We start from the raw sequence: 18,107 nt of genomic DNA, 5'->3' as shown, positions 1-18,107 counted from the left end.
CTCACAAACCTCGAGATCATGATCTGAACAGAAATCAGGAATCAGGAGCTTAATTGACTGAGCCACCCAGTCGCCCCTGGATTGTCATTTTATTTTTTTATTTTATTTTTTTTTCAACGTTTTATTTATTTTTGGGACAGAGAGAGACAGAGCATGAATGGGGGAGGGGCAGAGAGAGAGGGAGACACAGAATCGGAAACAGGCTCCAGGCTCTGAGCCATCAGCCCAGAGCCCGACGGGGGGCTCGAACTCACGGACCGCGAGATCGTGACCTGGCTGAAGTCAGACGCTTAACCGACTGCGCCACCCAGGCGCCCCTGGATTGTCATCTTAAATCGAGTGTCAGTGTAGGCTTCGTTAAGAAGGTGGCGTAGGAGCCTTTGCTGGAGGTGAGGGAGGCAGGTGGGCCAGTATCTCAAGCAAGAGTAACCCAGAGCCGTGGAGAGCTGGGGTGGGGGTGGGGTGTTGCCTGCAGTGGTGGTGGAGGAGTGAGCAGGCAGAGGAAGTCAGGGGTAGGGGTGGCCAGATCCCACGAGACATTGCTGGCCACCGCTGCGAACTTAAAGTTTACTCTGAGTGAAGAAGAGCTGCTGGGTTTTTAGCAGACGAATGACAGGATCCTTCTTACTCATGAGAAGGACAAGGCACTGCCAGGTTGAGCCGAGACTGCAGGGGGAGAGGGGGGGTGAGAAGAACAGAATCCCGGTGGCCGGTGTCCTGAGTGTGCTGGCAGGGGCGGTGGTGAGGGGTAGTCAGATTCTGGGTGTATTTTGAAAAGTCAGCTTGGTTTCCTGAGGGTTTGGATGTGGAATGTGAGAGGGAGAGAGGGTCCAGGATGATTGTGGGGTTTGAGATCTGAACAAGTGGAAGGGATCGGTGGCCACCTGAAGGTGGAGGCTGCAGGTGAAGCAGGTTTGGGGAGGAGATCAAGGGGTCAGGTTTGGATGTAATTTTCTAAAAAAAATTTTTTTGGGAGGTGCCTGGGTGGCTCAGTCGGTTGAGCGTCCAACTTCGGCTCAGGTCATGATCTCGCGGTCCGTGAGTTCGAGCTCCGCGTCGGGGAGCCTGTTTCAGCCTGGAGCCTGTTTCAGATTCTGTGTCTCCCTCTCTCTGACCCTCCCCCGTTCATGCTCTCTCTCTCAAAAATAAATAAACGTTAAAAAAATTTAGAAAAAAAAATTTTTTTAAGTTTAGTTATTTCGAGAGAGAGAGAACACACATGTGCGAGCAAGAGAGAGAGAGAATCCCAAGCAGGCTCTGTACCATCAGGGCAGAGTGCAATGCAGGGCTCGATCTCATGAACCTTGAGATCATGACCTAAGCCAAACTCGAGAGTCAGAGGCTCCACCGACTGAGCCACTAGGCACCCCCAGTTTGGGATGTATTAAGATACAGATGTTAGCCACACAAAGATATTTAACAGATTACTGACATAAATTTGGGAGTCGTTAGTAAGTACTACTACTATTTTTCCCTCACCCTTGATCCTCACACCAGATGGTGAGAAAGGCTGATTATTCTCCCAGCTTGACAGAATGGAAGTCCTACCAAGAGTATATGCCCTTTCGAAGAATTGAAAACAGGTATTCAAACCAATACTTGTCTATGAATGTTCACAGCAGCACTATTCACCATAGACAAAAGGTGGAGACGACTCAGATGTCCATCAGCAGATGAAAGGATGTATAAAATGTGGGATGCCTATACAATGGAGTATTATTCAACTGTAACAAGGAAACCTCAAGAACACATTAGGTAAAAGAAGCCAGCTGCAAATGACCACATAGTGTATGATTCCATTTATATGAAATATCCAGAATAGGTAAATTTACAATTTTTTTAAAAGTAGGCCCCAAACCTCACATGGAGCTTGAACTCAACACCCTGCGATCAAGAGTCGCACGCTCCACCGACTGAGCCAAGCAGGCACTCCCAGAATAGGGAAATTTAAATCTATAGAGACAGAAAGCAGATTAGTGGTTGCGGGGGTTGGGGAAAGAGGGAAAAAAGGAGTGATTACTTAATGAGTCCAAGATCTGCTGTGACAGTGATGAAAATGTTTTGGAACTAGATGGAGGTGATGGTTGCACAACATTGAAAATGCACAAAATGCCACTGAATGATACACTTTAAAATGGTTAACTTTAGGGGTGCCTGGGTGGCTCAGTTGGTGAAGAGTCAGACTTTGGCTCAGGTGATGATCTCATGGTTCATGAGATTGAGCCCCGCATTGGGCTGTCAGCACAGAGCCTGCTTGGGATTCTCTCTCCTTTTCTCTCTGCCTTCCCCTGCTCTCTCTCTCTCTCTTTCTCTCTCAAAAATAAATAAGCATTTTAAAAAATAAATAAAATAGTTAACTTTGTGTTATGTGAATTTTACCTCAATGAAACAAACAAAACCTCTGAAGCACCTAATGCAGGGCTCTGTAGCTCCCTGCCCTGTGCGCTGACCCCCGCTGCTATTCTCCACTGGGCCCAGCAGTCTCCATTCCCCTTGGACTGGAGTAGCCAAGAGAAGCAAAGGGATGTGTCCCCTGTGAGATCAGGTTAGAGCAACTGGATTGCCCAAATCCCAAACCAGGAAATCTGGTCTGACAAGCATGGGATTCACATCTGAAATCAGCCCTGCCCTGGAACCTGTACTTCCGGGTCTGGTTGGTTCTGCTTGGGAAGGAAAGGGGGGGGGGGGAGCAGACAGTCAAACCTCCATATTTAACCCTTCAGGGTCCAAGGCTCCCAGAGTCAGGAGGGACTTTAGACAATATCCGAGAGGAAATGGAAGCTCCGAGCAGATAAAATATCTTCTCCCAAGTCACACAGCCTGTGAATGGCTGGACTCATCTAAGAGGAAGCGAACCAATGTTTATATAGCACTGGCTCTTGTCCAGGTGCCTCAGAGCCGTTCTATGAACCACCTGCAGGGTATATGTTAATAGCTCCATTTTGCAGAGGAGATTCTGGGAGGCTTAGTGACCAGCCCGACATCGCACAGTTATTAAGAGGCAGGGCTGGGGGCGCTCCGGGTGGCTCAGTCCATTAAGCTTCGGATTCTTGGTTTTCACTTAGGTCATGATCTCACAATTTGTGAGATCAAGCCTCATGTGGGGCTCTGCACTGACAGCACGGGGATTCTCTCTGCTTGGGATTCTCTCTCTCCCTCTCTCTCTGCCCCTCCCCCCACTTACACTCTCTCGCTCTCTCTCATGCTCTCAAAAATAAATAAAATAAAATAAAAACAAAACAAAACAAAACAAAAAAAACCTTAGCGCTGGCAGTGGAGTATGGGTCTACATGACTCTTTACAATCTGTAAGTCTTGCTAGGCTTTTGTCTGTCTTGTTCACATGGGTATCCCCAATGCCAAGAGAATGAATGAATGGGTCACACCAAGGTCTTTCCATTCTTCTGTATCTCCTTCCAGACTCACCCTGTTCAAAGTTAACAAACACTCTGGGGCTTGCTAGCACAGTTGCCATGGTGACTGAACTCTTAGAACTTAGAAACAACAGCTACAGGCGATTCAGGACAAAAGCAGTGAACCCTTCTCTTGCTAAACTAGGTAAGGCTTTTCTGTCCATGCGGACAAGGGTTAACACAAACCAGCCAAGAGTAAGAAGATATTTGCTAACACACCTGTAGTGTTATGGACTGTGGTTGTTGACCAAGGACCCTCTGTTACCCACCACTGTCACCTTTACCACAGATGCGTGGCTTAAAAAATGGTATCTATTGAGGACATCTGCTTTAAGTGGTAACTAAATTATAACCCCACTCTACCACTGGTGCCTGGAATCAGCAGGAGATAACCGCCGTTACCTGAACAGGTTGATAGCATTTTAGCTCAAAGCAGGAGAATTGCCAGTGTTGCTAAGTAGTAGAAACCTATAGCTTTTGGACTTTTTGAAGTACTGAAAATAACTTAAGACCCTTCCAAACAAAATAAGAATTGACAATGAAGAAATAGCCACAGCCATTTAAAAACAAACAAAAGCAAAAACTTCAAAGAATTGACTATTATGCAAATAAGTGAGAAAGCCTGAACAAAATGGATGGTTTTTTTGGGAAACCATAAATTACCAAAATCAATCCATGAAGACAATTCAGTTCTTTTTTTTTTTTAATGTTTATTTTTGAGAGAGACAGACAGAGCATGAGCGGGGGGAGGGGCAGAGAGAGAGGGAGGCACAGAATCCGAAGCCGGATCCAGGCTCTGAGATGTCAGCACAGAACCCAAGGTGGGGCTTGAACTCATACCGGCGATGAGATCATGACCTGAGCCGAAGTCAGACGATTAACGGAAGCCACCCAGACCCCCCGAAAATCAATTCAATTCTAAACAGACCAAATATCATACACATAAAATGAAAATGTTATCAAGGAGCAGTTTTCCCACCCACAAAGGAAAAAAAAAACAAGAACACTAGGTCATATAAGTCCTCTGATGACTTCACCAACACTTTAAGGAGCGATAAATAAAAACATCATTCAAATGCTTCAAGATCTTAGAGACAATAATCGTAATAAACCTTATATTTATTGAGTCCCTACATGGTAGCTGCACTCTGTTGTATTCTTCAATTCTCATGATAATCCTATGAAAAAGATAAGTTATTATCCTCATTTTAGAGATGAAAAAAACTCAGGCAAAAGGAGTTAAATCACTTGTTTCAGGACTACACAACTGTTAATGGCAGATCCCAATTTGAACCTGGTGAGTTTAGTTCCAGAAACTTACTCTCTTAACCACTCTATCAGGTCAACTCTTCCAAATGCCTTTTATGAATATTACATATCAATACCCCAATCTGTCAAAGATAGCAGGAAGGAGGAACACTTTAGACTAGTTTCATAACAGCAAAAGTTGTAAGCCAAATTTTGGCAAACAAAATCCAGCAAACAATAAAAATTGTATATATACCACAACCGAGTATGGGTATACCAAGAACATAAGACGGTTCAATATTAGGAATGTTATTGATATTATTCACCATACTTATAAATCATTGGAGAAAATTGCATGATTATTACGTAATGCTGCAAAGGTATTTGGTGAAAGTCAAAGTCCATGCTTAATTTATTTTTTTTTTTAATTTTTTTTTCAACGTTTTTCATTTATTTTTGGGACAGAGAGAGACAGAGCATGAACGGGGGAGGGGCAGAGAGAGAGGGAGACACAGAATCGGAAACAGGCTCCAGGCTCTGAGCCATCAGCCCAGAGCCCGACGCGGGGCTCGAACTCACGGACCTCGACATCGTGACCTGGCTGAAGTCAGACGCTTAACCGACTGTGCCACCCAGGCGCCCCTCCATGCCTAATTTAAAAAGAAAATTTCTAAACAACAGGAAGGGAGAGATATGTTCTTAAAATACAATTGCACACACACACACACACACACACACACACACACAAACCCCTCAAGCCAAAAAGCCAATTTGTAAGGATAAAATACTAGAATACTAAAAGCATTCTCATTAATGTCAAGATAAAACAAGGATATTCACTACCATCACATACATAATTTTATTTAAAATTGTTCCCGAGGCACTTACCAATGTAATTAAACAAGTGGACAAAGAAACAAAAAAGAGGTATAGAGATTTAAAAAAGAAGAGATATAGTTATTATTTATAGGTGATATGACACAATTATATCTCAGAAAACATAAGAAATTCAACTAAAAACTGTAGCACAAAGAGAATTCAGTAGGTGTCTAAGTACAAATTTAGTATGCAAAAATAATAGGCTTGGGGCATATGGCTAGTCGATGGAGCATGCGACTCTTGATCTCGGGGTTGTGAATTTGAGCCCCACATTGGGTGTAGAGATTACCTAAAAATTAAAAAAAATCTTAAAAAAGTCAATAACCTTATTATATATAAAAAAGATTATTTTGAAAATATAATGGAAGATTTACATTTTGACCCAGAAATTCCAGTTCTGGGAATTTATCTTACCAGTGTGCTTGTATATTCATTCATTCATTCACTCATTCATTCAGGAATTACTACTGAGTGCTTATTCATTCCACATCGGATCCTCTTCTGGATGCCAAGAATGCAGATGAGTAAACAAATTGGACAAAACGAAACCAAAACCCAAACCCAAAACCTTCCAATCTGGTGTAGGAAGCAGATAATAAACACAATAGTAAAAGTAAATGATATAGTGTGTTAGAAGGTGGTAATTGCTAACAGAAAAGAGTAGAGTGGAATAGGGAGCTTGGGATTGCCGGGTGGCCCGGATAGGCTTCCTGGAGAAGAAAGGAGGTAAGGCGATGAGCCATGTGCGTATGGGGTTGGGGTGGGTGGGGGAAGGGAGCAAAGACCCCGGGGTGGAGTAGTGGGTGCACGCAAAATGAGTCACATCTGTAACAGAAAAAGAGTCAAAGAATAAGTATTCATCTACAGGGGACCAGTCAACAGACTAAGGTACATCTACCAGTGGAATGCCACACAGCTGTGCACAAGAGTAAGGAAACTATGATGTGAGATGGAAAGATCTGCAGGATACGTTGAGTGAAAAAAAGGGAGTAGAATAGATCATGTGGTGTGCTACTTTTGTGTAAGAAAAGGAGAGAAATCAATATTAGAAAGATATTAATTCTTTCTGAATTAATGTATCAATTTAATGTGGGCTTCCCCTCCCCCCAAAAAATTAGCCCCAGAAAAGCTAGTTTTTAAGAACTAAACAAATTATCGGGGCTCCTGGGTGGCTCAGCCGGTTAAGCATCAGACTTCGGCTCAGGTCATGATCTCGCAGGTCATGGGTTGGGGCCCTGTCAGCTGTCAGCACAGAGCCTGGAGCCTGATTCCGATTCTGTGTCTCCCTCTCTCTCTGCTTCCCTATCCCCTCCACTCGCCCTCTGTCTCTCTCTCTCAAAAATAAATAAACATTAAAAAAAAAAGAGCTAAACAAATTCTTTTTTTCTTTTCTTTCTTTTTTTTTTTTTTTTTTAGAGTAATCTCTATACCCAACGTGGGGCTTGAACCCACAATCTGGAGACCAAGAACTGCACTCTCCACTGACTGAGCCAGCCAGGTACCTCTAAGAAAATTCTTTTTATTTTTTATTGATTTATTTTTAATTTTTTCTGTTTTTACTTTGATTTGCACTTATTTTATGCAGAATTTACTCCCGGGCCTTAAGTTTTGTTTCTTCGTTTCTTCTGGGATATGTTTTTCTTCTGTGCAACTTCGTCTTCTGGTTTAGGAACAGTCTGCTCTTTTTCAGTAAGGATCATCTGAGTGTGGCTGGGAGAGCTCATGTATGGGTTAATCCGACTTTGAACCCTCTGAGTTCTACCTTGCATCTTGGGGGCTCTGTTCACCTGGATGTGCTCAATGACCAGAGAATCTCCATCTGAACCCTTAAGTTCAGCATTACTCTCTGCATTTTTAAGCATGTGCAGTAAAAAGTCAGCCATCTTTTTGGGCCACTGACCCTGTGTCCAGCCCCACTGTTTGGCCTGGGCCCACCTACCAGCTCCACCATCGGAGTGATGGAATGGAACACATTGCTTGTGCAAAGTGTCGTCGTTCGGATACTTGGTGGCTTTTCAGATATGCATACCCCTGATGGCCTGGGCAGTTTCACGTGTGTTCCTAAAGTGAACACGAAGATTTAAACCTCTTGGTTTGTTTGATTTTGTCGGGTTTTCTGGATCAGGTGAAGAGCGAACCATTTTCAGGGATCACCTCGGGCTGCTTATGGGAAGAGACTCTTTTTTTTTTTAAGTTTATTTTATTTCTTTTGAGAGAGTGTGAGAGAATGAAGGAGCACGAGCGTGAGTGGGGGAGGGGCAGAGAGAGGGAGAGAGAGAGAATCTCAAGTAGGCTCTGCACTGTCACCCCAGAGCCCAACGCAGGGCCCGATCCCACCAACCATGAGATCACGATCTGAGCTGAAATCAAGAGTCAGATGCTTAACCTACTGAGTCACCCAGGTGCCCCCCCTAAGAAAATTCTTAAGAAGAGTGAGAAAAATAAGGCTAGCTCAACCAGATGTCAATACATACTGTAAAATTACGGTAATTAAAAATACTTTTTAGGGGCGCCTGGATGGCTCAGTCGGCTGAGCATCCGACTTCGGCTCAGGTCATGATCTCACAGCTCGTGAGTTTGAGCCCCACATCGGGCTCTGTGCTGACAGCTCAGAGTCTGGAGCCTGCCTGAGTTTCTGTGTCTCCCTCTCTCTCTGACCCTTCCCTGCTCATGCTCTGTCTCTGTCTCTCTCTCTTTCTCAAGAATAAATAAACATTAAAATTAAAAAAAATACTTTTTGTTTGGGAACATGAATAGACAGATCAATAGAATAGGATAGAAAGTTCAGAAACAGACCCCAATACACATGGGAAATAAATGCAATAAATCCTTCTGGGAATACTGAGTAGTCATCTGGAAACAAACGTATTTGTACCCTTCCTGCATTACTTACACTAAAATAAACTTCAAACAGCCCAAGATATAAATCTAAAATGTGAAACCATTAAAGTATCAGATTTAAAAAAAATTTATAATCCTGCAGTGGGATGGGTTTGTTTAAGCATGACTCAGAACTCAGAAGTCATCAACTTTGACCACCATAACATTTTTAAAAATTTCCACAGAAAAAAATAACCAAATCAAAAGACAGTAAACAGAACAATAATATATTCAACACACATGCAGACAAACTCCATAGCATAAAAAGAACTCCTATAAATCAAAGTGCCGGACTAAAATCCTATAGAAAAGCAGTCCTGGGATGTGAACAAAGAGTTCTCAGGAAAGGAAATTGACACAGCTCTTAAATTTATTAAAAGATGCTAGGGGCGCCTGGGTGGCTCAGCTGGTTGAGTGTCCTACTTCAGCTCGGGTCACGATCTCACGGTTCATGGGTTCGAGCCCCGCGTCGGGCCCTGTGCTGACAGCTCGGAGCCTGGAGCCTGCTTCGGATTCTGTGTCTCCCTCTCTCTCTGCCCCTCCCCCACTCACACTCTGTCTCTTAAAAATGAATAAATGTTAACAAAATTTTTTTTAGAGCCACCGTGAGATATCCTCAATGATTAGCAAAGATAAAAGTCATTTGATAACATACCTGGCTCATAACTATCGTTATTAGACAGTGCTGATCTAGGTGGAGACAAATTCTCCCTTGAGTTACTAGTTAAGTCACTGAGCTTCAGGGCCTGGAAGCCTGGTTCTTCCCTATGCGTCAGGACCACTGCGGCAGGGGCCCAACCTCAGCCCTCCTCGGCAAGGATGCTCAGCCCGCCGCACCTCTTATTCTTGGTCACTGCCCAAATATCAGCTCCTCTGGTCATCTCTTATTTCCACACTGCTCTGTCATTCCTCTTTTGTCTCAACGACCCCCTGTCTCCACCGTCCCGAAACTTTTTACTTGGTCCTTTGGAAAGCCGGTTCTTGGTCAACAAAATTGCCTGCTGATTGCACAGCCTAGGGTTGAACTCTGGGGCCCGGCCGGTAAGGAGAATGCATGAAGTATGAGGGGCTGATGGCCAGGGGTGAACACGCGTGTACCCACTGTGAGTGGTAACGACACTGACAAACTGCAGAGCCCACATGTCCTGAGCCAGCTTCATGTGGGGAACGCGGACTCAGTCTGGTCAGGTCTTCAGTTGTTTCAAGAGAGGCACGAACCCCTCCCACAACTGCTGGGGGGATGTAAAACGGTTCAGTGTTGTTGAAACAATTAACCATTCCTCAGATAGCTAAACACAGAGTTTCCACATGACCCAGCAATTCACTCCCGAGAATCGAAGAGAATCCAAGAGAATCGAAAACAGTTCCCACAGAGACTTGGACGTGAATGTTCACAGCAGCAATATTCAGGGCGTCCAACAATGGAAGCAACCCAAAAGTCTGTCAAGGAAGGAACGAATGAACAATGTGTGGTAGTCCGTCCAATGGAATATGATTTAGCCATAATCAGGAATGAAGTCCTGACATAGACTGTAACATGGATGAGACTTGGGAACATTAAACTCGATGAAAGAACCCAGCCACAAAAGGCCACTTCTTGTATGATTCCGCTCGTATGAAGTCTTCACAACAGGTAAATCCATAGAGACATGATGGGTTGGTTATTGGGGCTGAGGCTAGAGGGTGGGTAAGGGCACCTCTTCCTGGCACCCCTCCCCTTTACCCTCATTCCTTGCCACTCTCGCACCTGCCCGAGGCTTCCTCCAGTCCATTCTCCTTTACTGTCTGGTAAAGACCCTGTCTCCCCTGGCGTTCTTGCCTCACCCCTTCATGGCCGCTTCGGGCCCAGACTTGCTTTCTCTTTCTCTCCCCCCCCAGGCCCTCCTTTGTGCTGCTGTCTCTGTGCCCACGTGCGGGGCCATACAACAGACCGCCTCCTGCGCTCAGCTCCTCGCCCGGTCGTTCCACCTCCCCCCCTTCCACGGGCCCAAAATGTGGACCTCGTTACCTCACCCTGCGTTGTCACACGCGGGAGCCCTTTCTCCCCCTGTGGCCCCAGCTTTCCAGCTGCGTGTTCATTGCTGTGCTCACACTTCCTGTTCTCTTACCCTCAAGGTGGTCTTTGACTCCACTCTTCCTGTCTTCACTTCCTGCCCTCTCCTGTGTGGCTCCCCCACCCTGACCGCTCCTCTAGCAACCTCACGACTCCCCTCCAGCTGACTGTCCGCCGCACCTGCCTGGAAACCCCAACTCAGGTCAGTCAGATTATTCTTCCTCTCCATGGGCACACCAGGGCCATCAGCTCTGCTGGAGAAAACCATGTCACCACAGAGTCTGGTGCCATTAATCTGTGGACATCAACTGTGGCCAGGCCCCCGGTACTACACACAGCGTGCTCTGCTTTCCTCATGGGCTCACCCTGCCATCTTCCACAGTGGCTATTTAAGACCATCTCCAGTCTCCCCAAACCGCTGGCCTCTCCTACTATCGCACACAGAATCTGGAAGCCTTCGGACAGGGACTCTCCCATCGTCCTGCCATCAAGGTTCCCCCCTGACCGTACCCACTTATTGCCTCCAAGGAGAAAACAGGTCTGAATGTTTGTATCCCACAAATCTCATACATTAAACCCCAATGTCCAGTGGGATGGTATTAGGAAGTGAGGTCTTTAAGAGGTGATTAGGTCACGAGGCCCAAGCCCTTTGGAATGGGATTAGTGTCCTCACGAAAGAGGCCCCAGAAGGATCTCTCATCCTTCCATTATACGACAGTGTGCAACCTGGACTCCCAGCTCCCAGAACGGTGAGAAATACATGTTTTGTGTTTGCAAATCACCCAGTCTATGGTATGCTGTCATAGCGGCATGCATTGCCTAAGGCCAGTCCTCCCCACTGTGCTGGATCCCAAACCAGATTCTACCTTCGGCCCCTTGATGTTCTCTCGGGCTTCTCTGATGTCTCCCCACTGATTCCTTGACAAGAACAAATAAGAGTCCTTACGTGTCTACCTCCCTCCCTCCACCTTGTGTCCTTTTCCAGCAACTAGCCTCTTTCCCTCCTAAGCCAAAGCACTTGTTCAAAGAGTCGTCTACACTGGCTGCCTCACTTTCCTCACATACACTTCCTCCCCAAAGCAACCTGGCTCCTGCTCCCTATTCTACTGAAATTTTTCTTGCCAGTCATCACCAATCCCCTAATTGCCCAATCTAACCAACACTTCTTTTTTCTTTTATTAAATTTTTTTTTTTAAAAAGTACTTATTTAGGGGCGCCTGGGTGGCTCAATGGGTTAAGCGTCCAACTTTAGCTCAGGTCATGATCTCACGGTTAGTAAGTTCAAGCCCCACATCAAGCTCTGTGCTGACAGCTCAGAGTTCAGAACCTGCTTCAGGGTCTGTGTCTTCCTCTCTCTCTGACCCTCCCCCGCTTGCACGCATGTTCTCTCTCTCTCTCTCTCTCTCTCTCAAGAAGAAATAATCATTAAAAATTTTTTTAATTAAAAACAATAATAAAAAACATTTATTTTTGAAAGAGAGAGAGACAGAGAAAGCACATATACAGGCAGAGAGGGGCAGAGAGAGAGGGGGCTTGAACTCACACATTGTGAGATCATGACCTGAGCCGAAGTCAGAAGCTTAACAGAGTAAGCCACCCAGGCGCCCCTCTAACTGACACTTCTTTTTTTTTTTTTTTTTTAATTTATTTTTTTTCTAACCGACACTTCTAAGTCATGAGCTTTTTTGGCTCCTCTGCCACACTAACCAACCTCCCGGATACCTGCCTTGCAGCAGGAATTGTGATAGAGGGGTCTGTGGGAACTCACCAGGGAGAGATTTCATCTGCCCTGGGGAGGGTCAGAGAGGGTTCCCTGGAGGCAGTGACCCCAGGGCAGAGCGTGAATGTATACGGGTATAAGTTGGCCAAGCAGAGAAGGGGAGCAAGGGCATTTTACAAAATGGGAAGAATCCCAGAATTTGTGAACTGCTAGAAGTTTAACGTTCTTGAAGTTGAACTGGGAGACAGATTACGAAGGACTTTGAAGGTCATGGTAAAGAGTCTGCCGTTTGGATTTTATTCTGGAGGCAGTGGGAATACATACATGACCTAAAGGAGAGGTCAGCAAGCTTTTTATGTCATGGGCTACATAGCAGGTGTTTTAGACTGTTGCAACTTTTTGCTTCTGCTGGTGTAGCACCAGAGAAGCCATAGAACACAACAAAAACAAGAGTGTGACCGTGTCCCAATAAAGTTTTATTTATGCCCACAGAAATTCGAATTTCATATAATTTTCATGTCACAGAATGCCATTCTTCTTTTGAATTTTTTCCAGCCACTTAAAAATGTAAAATCCAGGGGCACCTGGGTGGGTTAGTCCATTGAGCACCCAGCTCTTGGTTTTCGGCTCAGGTCATGATCTCACAACTCGTGAGTTCAAGCCCTGCATTGGGCTCTGCGCTGAGAGTTTGGAGCCTGCTTGGGATTCCCTGTCTCCCTCTTTTTCTGCCCCCCCTTACACTCTCTCTGTGTCTAAAAAATAAAGAAAAATTAAAGGAAAAAAAAAGTAAAGCCAGTCTTAACTCCCAGGGCCTGCAGGCTAAAGTTTGCCAACCCTGATGGAAAACAAGGGAGTGATGCAATCAGAGCTGGGTTTTAGGTGATGGATCAGAGTGGGGGTGGTGCTGCCAGCCAGGAGGCTGGTGAGCAGGCCATGGCAGCAATCTGGAAGAGAGAATACACACTAGGCAAGTGGCGGTGAGGATGGAACTAGACGGCTGGATTCAGGAGAGTGCACAGAGACGGCTTAGAAGCCTCCCTGACCACACTCCACTTGGGGAAATAATTAAATAGGATTGGCGTCTTTTCCAAAAAGAGCAAGGCCCTGAAACGCTAGGGTAATGGAACTAGGTGTCACCACGGTCTCCACGAAGGGGAATCATCCCAGGCTAGTTCTAGATAGACGCCCTCAGAACATCTATGGTAGGGGGCTTTCCAATAACAAGAGCCCCCCAGAAAGTCCAGAGTTCCTCCCTGTTTGGGGGGGGTGGTGCTTACATCTGTCATGGGCTATCCACAAGGTCATTGGTCACATGGAATACTTTGGAAACCTTGAGTGAGGCCTCGAGACAGAAAGACATCATTTGCTGGGCAGCCGGTGGGTGATGTGCAGGCAGTTGGTCATGAGAGACCCTCCTCTGAGGTTAAGATGCAGGGCTCGCCGTCTTCCTTGACACCGTGAAGGGTGGTGGGTGTCTCATGGTCCTAGGAGTTGCTTTGTCTCTCCTGTGGAGGCCGGGCACCCAGAGAGGATTCCTTTTCTTCTCCAGCATCAGGAAGGATCCGCTAAACTCATCCCCATTCTCTTTTTCCACCTGTACTCCCAGACGTAATCTCCTCGTCCCACCCCCGCTGAAGCCTGACAGGTTGTCTCTTCTCTTTCCAAGCTACTGTTGATGGATAAATACCATGTCCTTCCCCGTTCAGGGGTCCCTCCAGTCTCATTACCTGGCTCGTACAAATCAAAAACTCTAGCTCTCTGCCTCAGCACTTCCCACCGCGGAATGGGTGCACAGCTCTCAGATCTCCTTGCCCCCGACACCCCTCCCCCACTTCATCCAGACAAGATGTCTACGAAGTCAGCGGCAAGAAGGAGACCGTGTTTATGACTGATGACTTCTCTCTGGGAGAAGTGGGAGAAAAAAATGGATCAGCATTCTGTGTGGGTGTTGGATTTCTGAGCAGCACAGTTCTCACTGGGACTTCGTCACACGTAGGACCCGCTTGAGATTTTGTGATGAAGTCAAAAGGAGAACATTCGGGAGCCTGGGTGGCTCAGTCGGTTAAGCGACCGACTTCGGCTCAAGTCATGATCTCACGGTTCATGAGTTCGAGGCCCACGTTGTCTGTGCTGAGAGCTCAGAGCCTGGAGCCTGCTTCAGATTGTGTCCCCACTCTCTCTCTGCCCCTCCCCACCTCGTGCTCTGTTTCTCTCTCTCTGAAAAATAAACATTAAAAAAAAAAGAGAGGGAGAGAACATTCAACGTGGCTGAGCCACATTCAGCTGTTGAGCAAGGAATGGATTAAAGCGATGGGCCACAAATCCAATCTGGGAGAAGAGAGGCGTGAAGATAGGAAAGGAGATGATGACCAGTTAAAAGATGAGGGCGGTGGCTTAGGGGTCCCAAACACGAGGAAGAATTGTCGTATCAGGAGAGTAAAAGGAAGGAGCTAGAAATACAGTTGGAGGAGGAGGTCTAAGACTGGGATGTTAGACATGGAAGTCCTGGAAGATGTGCTGTACTTGCTAATGACAAGGTCCAGGGTATGACAGTGTAGCAGGTGTGAGTCTGGGGCAAATTAGGGGATGTTCAGAACCATATGGGGTTGGGGTTCTTCATGATGAGGGGTGACCTGGGTGGGCTTTGGGCAGCATGGAGCATGATGGGCTCCTGTCCTTTACATGTGCTTTGGATTCCTTCTCTTTTCTATTAAAACTCAACCCATAGATGATCTAACCCAATCCTACGTCTTGGAATACTCTCTGCCAATGATTCCCCATTTTTATCACTAAATCTGTCCCCAACTTGGGCCTTTGCCTGGAGTGGTCATTCCTTACCACCTTCAGGGCTCTGCTCCAATGTCACCTTCTTAGAGTAGCCCTCCCACTGCCCTTAGAGCCCCCTCCCTAAGAAAGCCCTCTTAGAGTAGCTTTCCCTTAGAAAGCCCTCGCTTTCTGCCCCAAATAGCTCCTCCCTCCTCTCTGACCCTTATTCTGCTTTGTTTTCCTTCATGCACATCAATATACTTCCTATAAATCAGTACTATACTTATTTATTTGATGATTTTCTCTCTCCCCTGGAATGAGTTTTGTGGAGGGCGTGTGCAAACCCCTGCCTTTTTCACTGCTGTATTGCCACACTTCAAACTCCTCCCAGCTCATAGTAAGGGCTTATTAACTATTTGTTGAAAAGATAGATACACAAGAGAAGACTATTTTATGTGATATGGGCTTCAAGAGCTCATTCTGAAAGCCAAAACCTGAATACTGGCCATTGTGTTGTATGTGTTCCTAAGGCAATTCTAAGTCCCCCCAAGGTCATCGCTGCTCTGTGTCAGGTGGAAGGTCCAAGAGGAACACTGTGAAGCGCACATCTATGGCTAATCTTCTTTTTGGTTGATACCAGTCCTGGGCAGGCAGAAAGAGATCGTGTGTTTCTCAGCGTAATAACGGACATGTTTTTCCCTAAAGGAAGAGGGCAACTCTCTGCCTTCCATGGCATTAGCCTCTGTAATCTCTGAAAAGAGGAAGGAGGCAGGCTCAGCGCACCCACCTGTGTCCCCACTTGTGGACTGCGTTTCGGAGTCCGAGGGCTGGCTGCGCATCAGTGTTCATGTGGCCCAAAGTGGCGGTGGGGGTGGGGGACTCCACCTGCACTTGAGCCGTGGGAGTGACGTGGTGGTTGGGCGCTTTCGAGGGCAAAGTCCTCCAGGAAATGAGGAGCTTTGGAGGGAAGATGATTTGCTCTGAAGGCCGGTGTGGCTGGAGAGCTGTGGAGAGCATCCCGAAGGAGAAAGTGGCTCCAGCCAGAAGGGCCAGGGCCTTGGGGGCCACAAGAATTTTGGTCTTGATTCTCAGTGCCAGAAGCGGCCCCTGTGGGAAGATGTGACAAGATCAGTCGGGTTAAAAGAGATCCTGAGGGCGTGGGTTGGAGAGGGCTGAGTGGATGCAGGGAGGCTAGGCCGGAAGCTGTCGGCAAGCGTCTGAGAGATAGATGACGTGCCTTAGACCAGTAGACAAATGCATGGATCTGGCAGGTTTCTAGGAGGCTAAATGGGCGGAGCTTGGTGATAAGTCAGATAAAGAGAATGAGGGCGAAGGATGATCAAAGGAGGCACCGTGCTTCTGGCAGGAGCATAGACGGACGTGGTGCCATTTATGAGGTGGGGGGACGCTCAAGGGAAGAGAGGGAGGAGGAAGGACAGATGCTGGGCCAGAGAAGCAGGAGGGGAACCTGGGGAGTGTTGCGTCACAGACGTCAAGGCAGACGCCAAAACCAAAGTTAAAGCGCATGTGGCGAGCTGAGAGCAAACCTTCTCCACCTGTATAACGGGTCCATCGTGAAAAAGATGAAAGGTACTGACATAAGAAAATGACGCACAGCCCTATAGACAACCGGGCAGCTGATACGGGAAGGTGATTTGCAGGAGAAAGGATCCAAATTTCCAGTAAACGTATGAAGAGAAGTTCAAGGTCCCTAGGAACTACAGGAATGTAAGTGTTAGGGGCCGAATTGTGTTCCCCCTTCCCCAAAATACGTGGAAATCCTAACCCCGTCGACCTCAGAATGTGACTTATTTGGAAATGGGATCGTCCCAGAGGTGATTAGTTAACGTGAGGTCGTGCTGGAGTAGGGTGGGCCCGTAATCCAATGTGACTAGTGTCTTCCTTACAACAACAGAGACACGAGGAGAACGCCACGTGAGGAGAATTGGAGCCATTCACCAAAGGTTAACCCCCACCACCAGAAGCTAGGAAGAGGCAAGGAAGGACAGTCCCTTACAGGTTTCAGAGGGAGCACGGCCCTGCCAGCATCTTGATTTCTAGTCTCCAGAACTTTGAGACCATAAGCTTCCGGGTTTTGTTTCGTTTTGTTTTTTTAAAGCCAGTCAGTTTGTGGTGCTTGGTTACAACAGCCCGAGAAATTAATACACTAAATTAAAATAACATTGAAATGCCTTTTTTATTTTTCCCATCAGCTTGGCAAACAAAACAGAACAAAAAAAGATGATAATATCCAGTGCCGGCAAGGATGTGGGTGTGAGAGAATGCCCACCGCAATGGCTGGTTGGAGTGGGATTTAGTGACATCTCACTGGAGGGTGATTTGGGCCTCCTCCCAATAAAACCTTCAAATAAAAATGAAAAGGTCCGGCAATTCCTGTCTATTGCGGAGAAGCGTATGTGTTCACAAAAGAGATGCATGAAGAATGTTCTCTGTTATACTTTTGGAATAGCCAAACACTGACAAACGCATCATGTCCCTTGGTAGGGGATGAATGGTTCCATAAACTGGCTCGTCTCTTCTCAGGGAGGATTCATGAAGTTAATGAAGCTTAAGCTTCCCTGCCCCTCCCTGGCATCAGCTCCTTTGAATGCCCGGAAGGGGTTCTAGCAATTGCTCTCCGTAACTCTGCATTGTTTTTCTTAAAGAAGTTGCCTCCAAACTCAAAAGCTTCGGGCCCCATAAAACTCGAACCTGCCCCTGTCATACCATATGACGTATGACCACAGTTAAAAAAAAAAAGAAATGAAGCAGATAACTGGAGAGCGGAGGGTTTCACTACGTGCAGAGAAGGGCGGAAAGTGACAAGTGGGTTTGCCATCCGGAAGTTCCTGGTCACCTTGGCGGGCAGTCTCAGTGGGGACGGTGGGTGGGAAGAAATGACAGACCACTGGGAGAGACGGACAAAGTGGGGGCCGTGAGTATGTACAGTCCTTTCAAGAAGCCTGGCTGCAGAGGGAGATGAGTTGCAGGAACAAGTCTCATGACGGAGAATGTTTTAAGAAGGAAGAGGCTTGCGGGGCGCCTGGGTGGCTCAGTCAGTTGAGTGTCCAGCTCTTGGTTACGGCTCAGGTCATGATCTCACAGTCTGAAGGTTCGAGCCCCGCACCAGGCTTCGTGCTGGAGGCGCA

The 18,107-nt window shown here is 46.6% G+C and overlaps 1 long non-coding RNA gene and 1 pseudogene across 1 annotated transcript; one reads left to right on the top strand and one right to left on the bottom strand.

The window, feature by feature from the left end:
* The first annotated feature begins 3,456 nt into the window (after window positions 1–3,456).
* LOC123386750 lies at window positions 3,457–17,665 on the top strand. Its single transcript, XR_006601143.1, has 5 exons — window positions 3,457–3,557; window positions 6,956–7,037; window positions 9,705–10,052; window positions 10,535–10,674; window positions 16,874–17,665. It is a non-coding gene; the product is annotated as an uncharacterized LOC123386750 (long non-coding RNA).
* LOC109501812 lies at window positions 7,128–7,713 on the bottom strand (annotated as a pseudogene).
* Window positions 17,666–18,107: the final 442 nt, after the last annotated feature.

Source organism: Felis catus, chromosome B4 (assembly GCF_018350175.1).
Source record: "Felis catus isolate Fca126 chromosome B4, F.catus_Fca126_mat1.0, whole genome shotgun sequence".
Classification (NCBI taxonomy): domain Eukaryota; kingdom Metazoa; phylum Chordata; class Mammalia; order Carnivora; family Felidae; genus Felis; species Felis catus.
The sequence above is the reverse complement of the archived record's forward strand: the minus strand, read 5'-3'. Positions and strand labels throughout refer to the sequence as shown.